At 40.6% G+C, this 16,033-nt stretch overlaps 1 protein-coding gene across 1 annotated transcript in view; it reads left to right on the top strand.

The window, feature by feature from the left end:
* Nucleotides 1-16,033, top strand: part of C1H11orf49 (chromosome 1 C11orf49 homolog) — a 270,359-nt gene that overhangs the window by 157,653 nt on the left and 96,673 nt on the right. The gene's annotated exons all lie outside the window — the stretch shown is intronic.

Here is a 16,033-nt window from a genome sequence, read left to right as displayed (position 1 = left end):
GTCTCAGCAGTTAAAGGTACTTGCTTGGTAAGCCTGCTGGCCCTGGTTCAGTTTCCCAGAACCCATGAAAGCCAGATGCACAATGTGGTACATGTGCTTAGAATTCTTTTGTGGCATGAGGCCCTGGTGTGTCCATTCTCTCTCTCCCTCTAATAAATAATTTTTTTAAAAGAAGAAGAAGAAAGCTCAGGCACAATTACACAGAGTAGAGTGGGTTATATTAATGTTCACCTGGTGACTAGGCTTAAGATCATAGTTCAATGGTAGAGCACTATGCAAAACCTCAGTTGCAGTCCTAAGCAACAAGAGGGAGGAAGGAAAGAAAGGAAGGAAGGAAGGGCTATCAGGTGATTAATATTCTTTACAAATAGATAAATGACTACATATTTCTAATAATATTATAATGAAAATGGGTTTGATAGCTATGGAATTAGTAATCTGAAAAATAAACCCAATTTTTAGAACATATATCAGGCTAACATTGGCCAAAAGTTCCATGGATGCAGACTTCTACTTTATCCCTCCCCACCTTCCTTTTCTTTCTTTCTTCCTTCCTTCCATCCCTCCCCCCAACACACACATAAAGATGGAGTCTCTATGCAATCCAGACTGGTTTGGAACTCACCACATTGCCTGGGTTGGCCTCAAACTCATAATCTTCCCGCCTTAGCCTGCTGAGTGCTTGGGTTACAGGCATGTGCCACCATGACTGGTTCTATTTTTAAATGAGTGTAAGTACGTGTGAGTTCAGGAAACTTACAGTGAGGGATAAATACATAATAAAATTCCAGATAGACACTAGACATCTGTAAGTTTAGAGCAGCATGACAATAAAATATCATTTGTAGAAAATTATGTATCTTTATGTCTGCATAGGTTTAGAAACATATAAAAATATTTGGGATGACATTTACCAAAATGTTATGAATAGTTTAATAGCTTTAGAGACATTAAGAGTTTTTAAATAGTTTTTATTAGGAACTTAAATATACGAACATACTGCAAAATGATTGTATTCCCATTGGATTATCTTCGTTTTCCCTTCTCCCCTGCCCCCATTCCACTGAGGGCCCTCCTCAGTAGAGGTATTGGTAATCACTGTGGGGTCATGAGTGTACCATTCAGTTCCTATGGGGAGGACAGTGCTCACAGTATGCCTTCCTACCCTATAGCTTTTATATTCCTTCTATCCCCTCTTCCACAATTCTTCCTAGGCCTTGGAGGGCATGTTGGAAGTTTCCTTTAGTGCTGAGCTCTTGGTAGACTCTTATTTCTGCTTTGATGAGTTTTGAATCTTTTCAGTGACTACCACCATGTCCCTGGAGGAAATTTTCTGGCTACCAGTGAGAATAGCACTCATATTTCCTCTGCCACTTCCTCTGCAATGTTTCCTGGGGTAGGCACTTGGCTCTCTCTTGTCTTTTTGATGGGTCTTAGGTCTCCCCAGTACTCACAACTATCTGGAAAAAGCAGACCCTCTAACCAAGAGTGAGAGCAGCATAATTCAAAGAGCATATACATTTAGAAGGCTTTTTGATGTGCACAGCCTCTCCATTTAGTCAATGAACAGTAAAAGTATCCCTCTAGGGTCTATGAGCTTCCAAGCCATAGGCTTTGGACTTGGTTCTCAGTACCAGGCATGAATTTCCTTCCATTGAGTTGGCCTCATATCTAATCAGAGAGCAGTTAATTACCCCCATAACTTATAAGTCACTATTACACTGGTAGGTACATTATATGTGACTGGTTGATTTTGTAGCTTGCAAGATCCACTGGTTGTTCCCACTGTTGATGACTTTTATAGCCCAGCACTCTTATATCACTTCAGCACTGACAGCTATCCAGCAGGGAGCTGGTTTCCATGTCAGTTTTAGCTTGATTTCTCAATGTCCTTTGACTGCAAATCTATGGGGTCTTCATCAATAACTTAGAGAAAGAGAGATATTTTGGGTAGAAATACCCTGCTAGAGTAGAGAAAGCTTTACCAAAAACCATAGGCTGCTGCTGGTAAATCCCAGTGCAAGAATTAGGTCCCCCTCCCCATAGTGAGCTGTTGGTCATGGAGGCCCATGAGACCTCCAAAACAATGCAGACCATTGCCAAAGCACTTGGTTACCCACCCAGAGACATAAGTTTTTGGTGAATATGAAATGTTTTGATAACTACCATAAAGTAAAAACTATTTTTATTCTGAGAAAAATAAAAAAATATATTTTTACCAAGTTGGGTGTGGTGATGCACACCTTTAATCCCAGCACTCTGGCGGCAGAGGTTGGAGGATCACTGTGAGTGTAAAGCTAGCCTGAGACTACATGATGAATTCCAGGTTAACCAGGCTAGAGTGAGACTTTACCTTGAAAAACCAAAAAAAGTATCTTAACCACTAAACCATCTGTCCAGCCCTAAAAAGTATATTTTTGAGCTATGTTCTCATGTACTCCAGGCTGGGATCAAACTCACTACGTAGCCGAGGATGACCTTGAATATTTGAGCTTCTTCCTTCACTTCCCAAGTACAGGGATTACAAGTGTCCACTACCACAACCTTTTTACGGGGTGCTGGGGGTTGAACCCTAGTCTATGCACATATTAGGCAAGTACTTTACTAGTTGAGCTACATCTCCAGTTCAGAAAAAAAGAAAAGTATGTGAATATCTATTCTATGCCTTAGAGGTACTAAGAGCTCTCAAGTACAGAAAAGGTTATGCAAGGTAAGCATGGCAGTATGTTCCTGTCTCCCAGCACTTGGGAGGTAGAGACAAAAGGATCATGAGTTTATGCCACCCCTATTTAAAGAAAATATGTGGATGACTGATACAACAAAGGCACTCAATGTTCTCCTCTGGCCTCTGCACACACGTGCATGGAGCACACATCTGTATACACATAGGTATATAGTACATACTACACATACCAAACACCCCACACACACGTACACCAGAAAAAAAAAAAAAAAGATGAAAAAGAACCAGTGGTTCACACCTATAATCCCAGCACTCAGGGGGTTGAGGTAGATCTCCATGAGTTCAAGGCAAATCTGGGCCACAGAGTGAGCTCCAGGTTAGTCTAGACTACAGTGAAATCCTGCCTTAAAAAAAAAGGCCATGGGTTAACCACCTAGATTTCACAGTCCTGTTGGAAAGACAGCCTAGGATAGAATATAGTTATGGGTGGGTGTCAGACTGTGTAGGTCAAAGAAGCTCTGCAGAATATCAGGAAGAAGAAAGATAATGTGCAAGCTTTCACTAAAGAGACAAGGTTCATCAGGGCATTGCATTTCAGACTCACATTTGAAGGAGTGGGGAGATGGCTCACTGAAGGCACTTCCTCCCAAAACCTCTTGGTCCAGATTCAATTCCCCAGCCACCCATGTAAGCTAAACACAAAAAGTGGTACAGCATCTGTCATTCATTTGCAGCAACAAGAGGTTCTGGCATACACACGCATGCATGCATGCCTACGTACACATGTGCAAGTAAACAAATTTTAAAGAGGGAAAAAACTACATTGAGAATTCACTCAAGTGAAAATGGCTACAATCAAGAATATAAGCTGAGAGCCCAGCACTTGGGAAGCAGAGGTAGAAGGATCACTGTGAGTTTGAGGCCAGCCTGAGACTACATTCCTACCTTGAAAAACAAAAACAAAAAAAATAAAATAAAAAAAGAATACAAGCTGGGCTGGAGAGATGGGTTGGTGGTTAAGGTACTTGACTTCAAAGCCTAAGGACCCAGGTTCTAATCCTCTGTACCCACGTAAGCCAGATGCACAAGGTGGCACATGCATCTGGAGCTCATTTGCAGAGGCTGGAGGTCTTAATGTGTCCATTCTCTCTCTCTCTCTCTCTCTCTCTCTCTCTCTGTATATATATATATATATATATATATATATATATATATATATATATATATATATGCCTCTTCCTCTCTCTCTCCCTCTCTCAAGTAAATAAAATATATACAAAAATATTTTTAAAAATACAAGCTGGGCATGGTAGTGCATGTCTTTAATCCCAGCACTTGGAAGGCAGAGGTCAGAGGATCACCAAGAGTTCAAGGCCACCCTGAGACTACATAGTGAATTCCAGGTCTTCCTGAAAGCCTGGTCTACAGTGAGACCCTGCCTTGAAAAACAAAAAATAAATAAATAAATAAACAAATAAAATAATAATAATAATGGTCTGGAGAAATGGATTAACAACAAGACACTTGGCCTGCAAAGCCAAAGGACTCAGGTTCAATTCCCCAGGACCCACATAAGCCAGATGCACAAGGGGGCTTATGCATCTGGAGTTCATTTACAGTGGCTGGAAACCCTGGAACACCCATTCTTTCTCTCTCTGTCTTTCTCTCTCCCTGCCTATTTCTCTATATATCTCTCAAATAAATAAGTAGTAAAATAATAATAATAGTACAAAAAATGCTGGCAAGGATTCAGGGACTGGAGTGAATGTATATTAGTATAGCCAATATTAAAGTCAGTATGTAGATTCCTCAAAAAATATATAGGGGCTGGAGAAATGGCCTAGCAGTTACGACTTTTGCCCATGAAGCCAAAGGACCGAGGTTTGATTCCCAGGACCCACGTAAGCCAGATGCACAAGGTAGTGCTTGTGTGTGGGGTTCATTTGCAGAGGCTGGAGGCCTTGGCATGCCCATTCTCTCTATCTCTCTCCCTTTCCCTTTTTCTCTGTCTCTCAAATAAATAAACAAAAATAAAAGGATACAAAAATTGCTGGCAAGGATTCAGGGACCAGAGTGAAGAAACACTATTAGGAATGTATATTAGTATAGTCATTATGAAAATCAGTATGGAGATTCCTCAAAAAAAAAAAAAAAAAACAGGCTGGAGAGATGGCTTAGTGGTTAAGGCACCGTGGTTAAGGCACTTGTCTGCAAAGCCTAAGGAACCAAGTTCTATTCCCTAGTACCCACATAAGCCAGATGCACAAGGTAGCACATACGTCTAGAGCTTGTTTCCAGTGGCTTTTCTCTTGCTCCCTATCTGCCTCCCTATCTGCCTTTCTCCCCCTTTCTCTTTCACATAAATAAACAAACAAATAAGCAAACAAAAGATAGAAATATAGGGGCTAGGGCTGGAGAAATGGCTTAGTGGTAAAGCGCTTGCCTGTGAAGCCTAAGGACCCCAGTTCAAGGTTTGATTCCCCAGGACCCACGTTAGCCATATGCACAAGGGGACACACGCATCTGGAATTTGTTTGCAGTGGCTGGAAGCTCTGGTACACCCATTCTCTCTGTCTACCTCCATCTTTCTCTCTCTGTCGCTCTCAACTAAATAAATAAAAATGAACAAATTTTTTTCTTTTTAAAAAAAGAAAGAAATATAGGGGCTAGGGAAATGGCTTAGTGGTTAAGGCACTTGCCTGTGAAGCCTAAGGACCCAGGTTCAGTTCCTCAGTACCCACATAAATCAGATGCACAAGGTAACACATGCGTCTGGAGTTCATTTGCAGTGGCTGGAGGCCCATGCTGTGCTCTCTTTCTCTCTGCTTACTCCTCTCTCTCTCTCTGTCTCTCTCAATGAAATAAAGGGCTGGAGACATGGGTTAGCAATTAAGGCACATGCCTGTGAAACCTAAGGACCCAAAGTGTGATTCCTTAGTACCCACATAAGGCATATGCACAAGGTGGCACATGTATCTGGAGTTTGTTTTCAGTGGCTAGGGGCCCTGGCATTCTCTCTCTGTGTATCTGTCCCTTTCTCTCTCTCAAATAAATAAATAAAAATAGAAAAGTAAATAAATATAAGAATAAAATATTAAAGAGATGTCATAGTGAATTCCAGGTCAGCCTGAGCAAGATCCTACCTTGAAAAAAAAAAAAAAGGTAGGCAACACCTGAAGAAAGATACCCAAAGATTTCCTTTGGCTTCTACACATATGTGTACACACATACATGTACACACATGCATACGCACAGAAAAATAATTTCCATATAATCCTGTGATCCAGCCATACTATACCTGCAGAGATCAAAGGTAGCAGACAATGTAGACAACTGCACAGCCATGCTTCCTGCAGCACTATTCACAATAACCAAATGATAGAATCAGCCTCTGTGCCATCAGCTGTGGGGTGAGTAAATAAAAGTGACATATGTGCTGCAGAGATTGCTTAGTGGTTAAGGCACTTGCCAGCAAAATCAAAAGACCCAGGTTCTATTTCCCAGGACCCACATAAGGCAGATGCACAAGGTGGTGCATGGATCTGGAGTTCATTTACAGTGCCATTCTCTCTGTCTCCTTTCTCTCTCACACACACACAAATAAATAAATAGTTTAAAAAAAAAACAAAAACACAGGGCCTGGAGAGATGGTTTAGTGGTTAAGATGTTTACCTGTAAAGCCTAAGGACCTTGGTTCAATTCCTCAGGACCCACATAAGCCAGATGCACAAGGGGGTGCATGTATCTGAACTTTGTTTGCAATGGCTAGAGGCCCTAGTGTGCCCATCCTTTCTCTTTCTCTATCTATTGCCCCCCCATCTTTCAAATAAGTAAATAAAAATTTAGAAAAAAAACAAGCAGGGTGAGAGAAGGAAAAATTAAAAATACATGGAGATTGAGATTTTTCAAACAGTGGAGTCTTCTAGCAGTCTCTTGGTCAACTTAACTATATTAAGTTTATAATACACTCCCCATCCTGCAGTAATGTAAGCTATTTATGTATTTATGTATTATGTAAAACAAGTCTTTCTGAGAACCATAGATTTGAAAGTCAACCATAAGCTTTTGGATTTGAATTTGTATACTTATGAAATGCTTTAATGTTCAAAGCACTGTGCTAGATGAAAGGTATGCAAAGAACTCAGCATGTTCATTCATCTGTTCACTCCCTCAACAATGATTATTGAATGCTTCCTCAGTGCCAGAAGTTAGTCTAGGTGCTGGTATAAAAAAGATAAGGGGAATATGATTGTTGTTTAAACAGTTCACAGTCTAATTTTGAAAGAAAACAGAATATAAACAGTTATAGGCCACAAGTACAAAATGTGTTATTTGCTCTACCTGTAGACCACACTAAAATTATTACAACAGAGGAAAACAGATGAAACAGCAAAAGGACAAAGAAACAAGAAAGCCAGGTCTGGTGGCACAGGTCTATAATCCCAGCAGTTGGGAGGTCAAGGTCATCCTCAGCTACCTTGGCTATATGAGACCCTATGGGCTGGGAAGGTGGCTTAATGGTTAAGGCACTTGCCTGCAAAGCCTAAGGACCACAGGTCGATTCCCCAGGACCCACATAATCCAGATGCACAAGGTAGTGCATGTATCTGGAGTTCATTTGCAGCAGCTGAAGGCCCTGGCACACCTGTTGTCTGTCTACCTGCTTCTTTCTCTCTCCCTCAAATAAATAAATAAATAATATAAAAAGGGAAGGATGGAGGAAGAGAAAGAAGAAGGAAGGAGAGAGGGAGGGAGAAGAGGGAAGGAAGGAAAAGAAAAGGAAGAAGAAAGGAGTGAGGGAGAAGGAAGAAAGGGAGGAGAGAGAGAGAAAAGAAAGTAGGAAGGAAAAAAGCTATGTGACAGCTCAAGCCTATAACCCCAAAACTCAGGAGGCAGAGGTAGGAGGATCACTGTGAGTTTGAGGCCAGCCTAAGATACAGAGTGAGTGCCAGGTCTGCCTGGGCTAGAATGAAACCCTACCTTGAAAAACAAAAAAAGGAAGGTGGGGAGAGGAAATGATGACAAATGTGGGTGCCAACCAGATTGTAGAAGGACACAGACAACAATAGAAGCTATGAACTGATGTAACAGAGACAACTGGTGACTGCTTGCTAAAGGAAAGGTACCTACTGTGTGACAGTAATTTAAAAGAAGTTAAAAATTGGAACTTGCAGCACTGTCTGTTAAGTTTGTGTCTTTACTGCTTTTTGACAGTAGTGGGGATGTTAGGGCTGCCAGCTGCCACTGCTCACTGGGAATCGAGCTCAGCCAGGGCTGTGGTTGCCCTGGCCACAATGGTAGGAAGGGATGCCAGAACTGACCATGATCTGGCAGGAAGACCCAGAACCCAAGGACTAAAACATGCCTATGAGAAGAGCCCAGATACTTATGGTTATGACAAGGACCCTGTGTTGGACGTTTGGGATATGTGAGTTGTCTTCTTTGGCTTTGCCATAATCCTCGTCTTTGGAACTGCCTTTCTGGCTTACTGCCTGACTACAGGATGCATGAGTGAGCACATTGGGAAGCTGAGAGGCCTGTAATTTATCAAGAAGCCAATGGCCTCCCCATCAGAGAATCTATCTACTTTGACCCTAGCAAGATCCGATTGCCAGAGGATAACTGAGCAGTTGCTGAGTGGGGCTCAAGAAGTGCCATCTTCCATACCCCCCTGCTTACCATTCTGCCTGCTCCTCAGAACACCTAATTAAAGGGATTGAAAATAAAATAAAACAAACAAACAAAAAAAGATTAAAAAAATAATAAAATATAAAACAAAAACAGGGCTGGAGAAATTTAGTGGTTAAGGCACTTGCCTATGAAGCCTAAGGACCCATGTTCAGCTTTCCAGTTCCCATATAAACCAGACACACAAGGTGGCTCAAGTGTGCAAGGTCACACATGCACGCAAGGTGGCACATGTATCTGGAGTTCAATTACAGTGGCTGAGGCCCTGGCATGCCAATTCACTCTCTCTCTCTCTCTCTCTCTCTTTCTCTTGCTTTTGCCCTCTCACATTAAAAGAAAATAGAAAATAAATAAATAAATAAATAAATAAAATAAGCCTGATATGGTGGCATACACCTTTAATCCCAGCACTCGGGAGGCAGGCAGAGGTCTGAGGACCACTGTGAGTTTGAGGCTAGCCTGGGACTACAGAGTGAGTTCCAAGTCAGCCTGGGCTACAGTGAGACCCTGCCTCAAAAAAAAAAAAAAAAAAAATGGAGGGCTGGAGAGATGGCTTAGCAGTTAAAGTGCTTGCCTGCAAAGTCAAAGGACCCATGTTCAACTCCCCAGGCCCCATGTATGCCAGATACACAAGGGAGCACATATGTTTGGAGTTTGTTTGCAGTGGCTGGAAGCCCTGGCATGCCCATTTTCTCTGTCTCTCTCAACCTGCCTATTTCTGTATTTCTCTGTACCTCAAATAAACAAATAACAATAAAATATTTTTTAAAAAATTGGAGGTGCCAGGTAGTGAAATTAGGGGTGAAAAGAACCAATTTGTTGAAAATTTTTATAAGGATTATATCAATCTTCTAGCTTCTTTCCCTGACTCTAAGCATCAAGGCCAGTCCCTTCTTTGTCCCAGGTGACTTACCTGAACTGAACTGGAGGCACATTCTTTTTTGTTTGTTTGTTTGTTTTTTGAGGAAGGGTCTCGCTCTAGCCCAGGCTGACCTGGAATTCACTGTATAATCTCAGGGTGACCTTGAACTCATGGCCTATCTCTGTCTCCCAAGTGCTGGGATTAAAGGTGTATGTCACCATTCTAGTCCTCGCATTCTGCACAGGAATAACAGGCTCAGAGCAGAGGTGAAATGCCCTAGTGACTAAGGAGGTAAAGTTAATAGGGGTATGCCAAAGGGCGACCATCACTCTAGCTCCCTCCCTTTGTTTTGCTTTCAGAATACTGGTTTATATGCCCCAAGCGCAGGAGTGTGGAATGCTGTAGTTGCCCCACAGAAAGTCTCAATCTGACGTGAGGAGTTGATGATGAAATGACCAGGTCTCTACCCTCTACCTGATCATTCTACATTGAAATTCAAGGTAAACATGCTTTATCCATTCAGATACAAGTGGACAAATTCAAGGATCATCAGAGATTTGGAAGAAGTCTCCCATAGATTATACAAAACCCAAACCAAAACAAACAGATAAGGAAGGAAACATTCTGAAAAAGTCTTGGCAATGAGCAATAGAAAACTCTCATTAGTATTCTCAGAGAAAAAAGAGAAGGTAAGTAAGATGGTGGCAGACTAGCCACACCAAAGCAGCGTAGGGAGGGAAATAAACAGAAACACAGCAAAATACACTCTTCTACTGAAAAGTGAAGGTGTAGAGGTTATTCTCAACCACAGCAGTGAAGCAGTAGAGACCAAGGTCTTCCAGAAAAGAGAAAACCATCGGAATCCCGCCAAGGCGCCAGTAACCCTGATCCATGAACCCTCCCAGCTGGTGGCACAGAGTGGCAGGAGCAGAAACAAGGTGAGGGGATTTTCCATTCACATCAGCCTCCTCACAACATCAAGAAACCTGAAGACAGCAGGGACCAGCTGAAGCAGAATACAAGCAGGACCAGCCAAGCAGCTCTGGTACGACTCCAGCACCCTGTAGTCTCCAATCCCCCAGCCGTCAGGGCCAGGCCGTGAACGTCCAGAGAACTCATTCACTCCTGGCCACTGGGCAGAGAGAGATCAAGGTGGGCACTCAGCATTGGTGAGAATGGAAGCCATCCCCAAAGGTAACAGGACCTACTTCCACATAGCCAGATACATGGGCCTACACTGGAAGTGCTAATCTCTTGTTCCATGTCAGGAAAGGTTATGTATTACATTTGAATGATATACTCTTAGTTGGCTTTACCCTTCTCAAATAAGCTGTATTTTGGTATTGACTATTTGTTGCCTTTGATACTTCCTGATTTTTAGGGCCTTTTTCTTTCTCTTCAGTCACTGTTGGGAGTGGGGACTGACTGACCCCAGTCTGACTTGGAACCCATTTCAGACTAGAAATCTCAACCTCCTAGTTGATAGGATTAAGGGTGTGGGGCAACACACACCCTTAGGGACTTTGGCTTTAATAGATTATCTGTTTAGTTTAATCCCCACGCTTGTATAAATACTCTGTTCATTTTGATTGAATGTCTACATTGCTCAGCTGAGTATTAGAATTTGCCAGTAATTTGCTTTACCCAGTCTACTACAGTACTTGAATAGTAGGCAAATTCAACAAAACACCTCTGCTGTTTCTCCTGGAGTATAAGAGCTACACCTGGCACTTTAAACTCCTACACTGAAGATATATAAAGTCTGATTACATGGCTAAGAACATTGCAGATAATTATAAAACCCAAGCATCAAATTAACTCAAGATGCAAAAATCTCTAAATTATAATACAGAAAACACAAAAAAAATCAAGACATTACAACCCCACTAAAAATTATAAATCCATCAGAAATGACCTCCAGTGAGACTGCTTTATATAAAATGCCAGATAAAGATTTCAAAAAAATGATTATATCTATATTCAAAGAAATCAAAGAAGAAATAAAAGGAATAAAAGAAAACCAACTCCTGAAGGAATCCCAAGAGAACACAGGAAACCAATTTAATGAAATAAATAGGCCAATACAAAACAGGAGTAAGGATATAAAAATAATGAAAAAATACCAATCAAAAATACTAGAAATGAAACACAGAGTAAGTCAAATAGTTAACTCTGTAGAAAGTCTCACCAGTAGAATGGATCAAGGAGAGGACAGAATATTTAAACTAGAAGACCAGGTGGCAAATTTAATACAGTACAATAAGGAGAAAGACAAACTAATAGGAAGGCATTAATGGGAATTTCAAGACATTCAGGACACTATGAAGAGATCAAACATAAGAATTCAAGGCATAGTAGAAAAAGAAATTCACTCCAAAGGCATAGCAGGTATTTTCAACAAAATCATAGAAGAAAACTTCCCCCAAATAGGGAAAGTGATGCCAGTACACATACAGGAAGTCTACAGAATGCCTAACAGACAAAGTCAGGAAAGAAAACAGAGATTATACTGTCCATTAAATGAGAAATTCCCCAAAGGGGAAAGTGTGTGTGGGGGGGGGGGAGAGGGAATTACCATGTGATTTTTTTTTATAATCATGGAAAATGCTAATACAAGTTTTAAAAAAAGAAAAGAAATTCCCAGTATAATTTTTTTGTTGTTGTTTTTTGTTTTTTGAGGCAGGGTCTTGCTCTAGCTCAGGCTGACTTGGAATTCACTGTGTATTCTCAGGATGGCCTGGAACTCACAATGATCCTCCTGCCTCTGCCTCCCCAGTGCTGGGATTAAAGGCATGTGCCACCATGCCTGGCTCACAGTATAATTTTTTAAAGATTTTATTTATACTTAGTAGCAGAGGCCAGTAAGGTAAAAAGGAGACATAAAGGGTAGAGAAAGGAAGGGGGGAGGATACTTAATAGGTTGATATTGTATATATGTAATTACAATGATTGTAACGGGGAGGTAATATGATGGAGAATGGAATTTCAAATGGGAAAGTTTGGGGTGAGGAGGGAGGGAATTACCATGGGATATATTTTATAATCATGGAAAATGTTAATAAAAATTTTAAAAAAAAGATTTTATTTATTTATTTAGTTAGTTACTTATTTATTTGTTAGAAACAGACAGGAGGAGAGAGAAAGAGATAATGGGCATGCCAGGGCCTCTAGCCACTGCAAATGAACTCCAGATGCATGTTCTACCATGTGCATCTGGCTTACTTGGGACTTGGAGAATCGAACCTTAGGCTTCTCAGTCATGTGCCTTAACTGCTAAATCATCTCTCCAGCCCACAGTATCCTATATATACATATATATACATATATATACATATATATATGTATATATATGTATATGTATATGTATATGTATATATATATAGTAATTTTTTTTCTGAAGCAGGGTCTCACTGTAGCCCTGGCTGACCTGCAATTCACTATGGAGTCTCAGGGTGGCCTCGAACTTACAGTGATCCTCCTACCTGTGTGTCCCAAGTGCTGGGATTAATGATGTGCACCACCACGCCCGGCCTGCAGTATAATTTTTAAACAGAATTCTTGGAAGTTAAAAGTTGCAACAGCAGGGGCTGGAGAGATGGCTTAGTGGTTCAAGCATTTGCCGGCAAAGCCAAAGGATCTCGGTTCAACTCTCCAGGACCCACATAAGCCAGATGCACAAGGGGGCGCATATGTCTAGAGTTCATTTGCAGTGGCTGAAGGCCCTGGCATACCCATTCTTTCCCTCTCCCTTTCCCCCTGTCTCTCTCAAATAAATAAAATATATTTTTAAAAATTGCAGCATCAGAAAGAAATTAAAAGATGGGTTGAGCTGGGAGTGATGGTGCATGCCTTTAATCCCAGCACTCAGGAGGCAGAGGTACAGGAGCGCTGTGAGTTCGAGGCCACCCTGAGACTCCATAGTGAATTCCAGGTCAGCCTGGACTAGAGTGAGACCCTACCTTGAAAAAAAAAAAAAAAAAAAAGATGGGTTGATAAAGTTGAGTAAATTAAGCCAGGCATGGTGGCTCATGCTGGCTCATGCCTTTAATCCCAGTATTTGGGAGGCAGAGGTAGGATTGCCATGAGTTCAAGGCCACCCTGAAATTCCATCGTTAGACCCTACCTTGAAAACCCAAAATAAATAAATAATAAAAGTTGAGTAAATTGTCCAGGAAAGAGAAAGAAAATTTGAGAAAAATACAAAAAAAATTAGACTCCCAATCCAGGAGTGTACTATCTTAAAAAGAGACAGGGGGCAGGAGACATAGCTTAGTGGTTAAGACACATGCCTGTGAAGCCTAAAGACCCAGGTTTAATTCTCCAGGTCCTGTGTAAGCCAGATGCACATGGTGGCGCATGCGTCTGGAGTTCGTTTGCAGTGGCTGGAGGCCCTGGCACGCCCATTCTCTCTCTCTCTCTCTCTCATCTCTAATAAATAAATAAATAAATAAATAAATAAATAAATAAATAAATCTTTAAAAAATTAAGAGTCAGGGTGGGCAGAGAAAAGTTGTACAAACAGAAATGACAGAGAGGAACTAGAATGCCATCTTCTTCTCCCCTTCCCTAGCAACACTGGAGGCTAAAAAGACAATGGAGCAGTGCTTTCAGGATTCTAAGGGAAATTGTTTCCAGTGTAGAATTATATACTAAACCAATAAACTCTAAGGATTTTGTTTTGTTTCTCATAAAGGGAGCAGGGAATTGGGGAGCTGAGACAGGGTCTCAAGTAGCCAAAGTTGGCCTCGAACTTGTTATGTAGCCAAGAATAACCTTGAACATTTGATCCTCCTGCCTCCACCTTCCAAGTGCTGGGATTACAAGATAGGCTTGCATAGCCTATCTTGGTACACTTATCCTCTCCCTTGTAAATAAATTAAAAAAATATTTAATTAATTTATTTATTTGATATAGGGAGAGAGAGTCAGGTAGAAAGAAAGAGAAAATGAGTGCACCAGGGCCTTTAGCCATTGCAAACTCCAGACGCATGTGCCCTTTGTGCATCTGGCTGATGTGGGTACCGGGTAATCAAACCAGGGTCCTTAGGCTTCACAGGCAAATGCCTTAACTGCTAAGCCATTTTACCACCCCAGTAAAAATTATTTTAAAAAGCAAGAAGGTATCTTCTGGGAGATGGTGGTTGAACATTGAGTCCTTTTTGGAATCTGAAAAGGAAAATGTCTGAAATGTCTGCTAGGAGAAGAGTGATGCCAAATCAAAAATAGAGAAATAAGAGTTCATTACCCAGTAGATATGAGCATGTAGTCAAAGTTGTATAGAGCAGATTAGTAAAAAAAAAAAAAAAAAAAAACAATCAGAATGATTTCAGGACTTCATTCAAGAATGTTCTATCTCTAAAAGTTGTATTAATCATTGTGTTGGCTGGGATAGCATTTCCTCGGAGTTCCTTAAGAGACATCCTAGGGTTCAAAACATGTAGAAGATGTTTATTCAAGGAAAGCTAGTGTTAAGGATTACCAGAAAACAGTTTTCCTAATGGGATATTCAGTCTGGGTCATTCAGAGGTCTTAGGAGAAGAATCATGGGACAGAAGAAAGACATATACTTAAGAGACTTAAGAGAAGCAAAGAGATTTGGAATCAAAATGATCTATAGCTGCATGGATATCTAGACACAAATCTGAGGTGGGGGGAACATGTTGGAAAACATCTGGATTCAGATAAAAGAAGAGCAAAAAAGAAGTGACATCATTGTGGGATTACACTGAAAGCTCCAAAGCCAGATGGAAGACATAGATAAAGTAGATCACAAAACTGGCTTGAATTAGGAGAACATGGCTGCAGACATAAGCTCAGTCAAAAGGACAGTATGCTTGATTCATTTCATTTCTCTTATTTGTTTGTTTTTCTGATCATCAAAGAAACATTTATTTATTATAGAACTGTAGTAGTATAAAAAGTGTAATGGGGCTGGAGAGATGATTTAGTGATTAAGGCACTTACCTGCAAAGCCTAAGCATCCATGTTTGAATCTCCAGGTCCCATGTAGCCAGATACAGTGACACAGGTGTGCAATATCACACATGTGCACAAGGGGCACATGCATCTGGAGTTTGTTCACAGGGGCTGAAGGCCCTGGTGAGCCCATTCTCTCTCTCTCAAAACAAATAATTTAAAAAGTATAATGAAGTACAATGATCATTTATAAACCCACCACCCACAGCACTCACCATCAAAATGGCTTAGTGGGTAAGGCACTTGCCTGCAAAGCCAGAGGACCCAAGTTTGATTCCCCAGGACTCATATAAACCAGATGCACACAGTGGCACATATGTCTGGAGTTTATTTGCAGCAGCTAGAGGTCCTGGCATGCCCATTCTCCCTCTCTCTCAAATAAATAAAACTAAAATAAAATACTTGCTAATTATATCTAGTATTTCCTATTCATTGTTTTTTGTATATACAGATTATGCTGAATATAATTTTTTAAATACCCTGGAGTTTTCTTAACATGGAAGCCTTTTTCATGTAATTTTTCTTATGTGCCAAATATATATCATCATGTATATTTTAAATCCTTGATTTAAAATTTATTTTAAATTTTAAATCTTTTATTTACCTTCAAGTTATTTTCATCTTTCAGAAGGAGGAAATCTGAGATAGAATATTTCAATATAATTGTAAAAACAATTTCACTGTTGAATACATGCTGCCCTTATTTACATTTTCTGAAGGTTATAACCAGTGCCTAGGCAGGTGAAGGAACTGGGACATAAAAGCTTGAAAGGAGAAAAGGAAATTATATTATTGAACTTACCTGAAATGCCCAAAATAATCAAA

Source organism: Jaculus jaculus, chromosome 1 (assembly GCF_020740685.1).
Source record: "Jaculus jaculus isolate mJacJac1 chromosome 1, mJacJac1.mat.Y.cur, whole genome shotgun sequence".
NCBI classification, from domain to species: domain Eukaryota; kingdom Metazoa; phylum Chordata; class Mammalia; order Rodentia; family Dipodidae; genus Jaculus; species Jaculus jaculus.
Note: the sequence above shows the minus strand (reverse complement) of the source record. Positions and strands in the feature narration are given on the sequence as shown.